Source organism: Musa acuminata, unplaced genomic scaffold, assembly GCF_036884655.1.
Source record: "Musa acuminata AAA Group cultivar baxijiao unplaced genomic scaffold, Cavendish_Baxijiao_AAA HiC_scaffold_586, whole genome shotgun sequence".
Classification (NCBI taxonomy): domain Eukaryota; kingdom Viridiplantae; phylum Streptophyta; class Magnoliopsida; order Zingiberales; family Musaceae; genus Musa; species Musa acuminata.
Window position 1 is genome coordinate 40,001 of NW_027020825.1, and position 2,648 is coordinate 42,648.

Consider the following 2,648-nt stretch of genomic DNA (forward strand, 5'->3'; position numbering starts at 1 on the left):
TTCAAGGAGGCAGCGGGGATTCGACTTCCCCTGGGGGTACTACGAAAGGAAGTTGATCATGGATTATCAATAAGCCTAGAAGGAATTCTTCCTGGGTCGATGCCCGAGCGGTTAATGGGGACGGACTGTAAATTCGTTGGCGATATGTCTACGCTGGTTCAAATCCAGCTCGGCCCAAAAATTCGCCGCTCCATGAATATGATATAACCAATGATATAACCAATTTGTCCCCCAGAAACAAAAATACCTGATCCGTAAAAGAGAAAGAGTCCATTTTTGTTTCTCTATCCATGTTTTTCTCATTCGTTCTGATCTTTTCTTTCTAACGATCTAGATTCATAATACTTAATCAAAGCAAAGATTATGAAAGGAAAAATCGTTTTTTCTCAATGAAAGGTTGATTATCTATTTTTGGCAATAAAATAAAATAAACACAGGTTACTAGTAATCCGTGTCACTTTCACTATAGTCCATATCTATGTGTTCTATGTGTATATGATATCAGTTAGTATATCATTCGTGTCTCTGTTACAACGCGACGAAGAAAATGTTTTTCTGAAACCATTAAGAATATGTATACCATACACCTCGCTGGGATTGTAGTTCAATTGGTCAGAGCACCGCCCTGTCAAGGCGGAAGCTGCGGGTTCGAGCCCCGTCAGTCCCGAACTAGGATCCGACCGATGAATGGAGAAATGAATTTATCTATTTTCCGTGAAAAAGGAGACAGGGGGCAAGATCTAATCCCCAGTGGAGATCCTTATTTCTTTTGTTTTTCATTTCGCATTTATCATCAGACAAATACAGGAATTTCCATTTCTTCCACTAGTGCCGAGTGATAAGGGAGAGACATAACATATATAGATTCGTACAATCGGTGGTATTCCTATATTTAGTATTTTAAGAGATACTCGTCTGACTTTCTTTTTCGATTTTCTTGATAAATGAAATAGAATAGAGTGCTCCTATTTTTACCGAGAGTACATACGCAAATTGTATTCGTTTATTGTACAATACATAATGAACTTAACATAATTACCTCGACAGAGTACTTGTCAGGTTAAACGACAACCCTTTTTAGCTTCGACTTTGTTTGTGTATCCTCAATGACTAATTGGAAACAATCTATCTCATTCTCATTTAAATTGCACACTGAATTTTTGATGTATGCCTTCCAGTCCCAATCGAAGAAAGAGATACTAATCAAATAAAAGAAAAGACCAAGCAACGTTCCTTTTTATTAAATTTGTTGGAATTATATTAGATCTTTTATACTTAACCCGTCCTTTTTCCATCTCACTTCTACTCTTTGGATCTGTGTGTGATTCATAGAATACCAGTCATATAATACCTCATAATTGTATGTACATAATTGTATGTATAAGTATAACGAAGGAGGAGTATATAAGGAAGACGGTAGGGTTATTTATAGAAAAGAAAAAGTGGAAAAGGATGAAAATTCAATGGGATTCTTTATTGGATCAGGAATCCCATTTCAGATTTAGTATGGATAAAGGATCTTCCTATGTTATACTATTCAATTCTCGACGATGAATCGATTTGATAGATCAGATATTGTTATTCATAATATTGATCCGATTCAGTATCATCAGGATGCAATTCATCCCATTGAATTTACAGGAATCAAATTTCTCATCTCTATGGGATTAGATCCCGAGTTATTGCGAAGTAAAAAAACAATGAGATTATGGAAGTAAATATTCTCGCATTTATTGCTACTGCACTGTTCATTCTAGTTCCTACTGCCTTTTTACTTATCATCTACGTAAAAACAGTCAGTCAAAATGATTAATTTGACTGAAACTTGATTTATTAGTTCTTATCAATGATTGAATAAATGAAAGAAACGGATTCAAACTCCAAGTCTTAAATGAAATGATCTGTCTGGAATCATAAGTATCTGAGATAATAAGTATCTGAGATAGTAGTATCTGAGCCGAGATAGTATGGTATAGTATTTATTATCCTATTAATGATTTTCATAGAAAGTTGTACTGTATACAGATATAGGCTTTTATATAGAGAAAGCCTATATCTAGGTCAATATACAATATGTATGTACATAGATTAGATGTATATCTAAATAGTACATCAAAATAACAGTCCAATTCTATTATTTTTTTGGCTACATTTACTTGTGTGGATTTCGATCAATTCAAAATAATTGAAGACCAACTCTTCTAATTCCTGGCTTTCTTAGAATTTATATATATATAGGTATAGGTCCCGAGATCTATCAAAGGAATCAATGGAGCAAGACAAAAAGAGTATGGGCATATTCTACTATAAATTAAATAAAAAAAAAGATAAAAGAAAACGAAACCAAAGAAAAGAATCTTTTTCTTTTTTTAGATTTCCCATCTCAAGAAGTCATTGCTTGATCTATTAACAGATGATCTGCGGAGTTCTATTCCATGATAACTTCTTCAGATTTGAAAAAGAAGTAGATTAATAGAGTAGACCTTCCCAATTTTTTATGCTTAAACATGACATGAGATGAGTCAAAAAAAGCATAAAAAAATCTCTAGGAGTCTAAAAAAAAGGTGAAATGCGCGATATGTGGATCGCTCAACGGAAGAAAGATCTAATCTTATTATGTGTAGAACCTCTTTGGACAACAACTAGTC

General features: G+C 33.8%; 1 protein-coding gene and 1 non-coding gene across 2 annotated transcripts in view; both read left to right on the forward strand.

Annotated features, from left to right (window-relative positions):
• The window catches only part of LOC135661988 (photosystem I P700 chlorophyll a apoprotein A2), a 10,861-nt gene extending 8,523 nt beyond the window's left edge, over positions 1-2,338 (forward strand). Inside the window, exon 1 of the mRNA XM_065176587.1 lies at positions 1-2,338. This exon is cut by the window's left edge and continues 8,523 nt beyond it. The gene's annotated coding sequence lies outside the window, so the exon portion shown is untranslated.
• TRNAD-GUC (transfer RNA aspartic acid (anticodon GUC)) lies at positions 594-667 on the forward strand. Its single transcript has one exon. It is a non-coding gene; the product is annotated as a tRNA-Asp (tRNA).
• Positions 2,339-2,648: the final 310 nt, after the last annotated feature.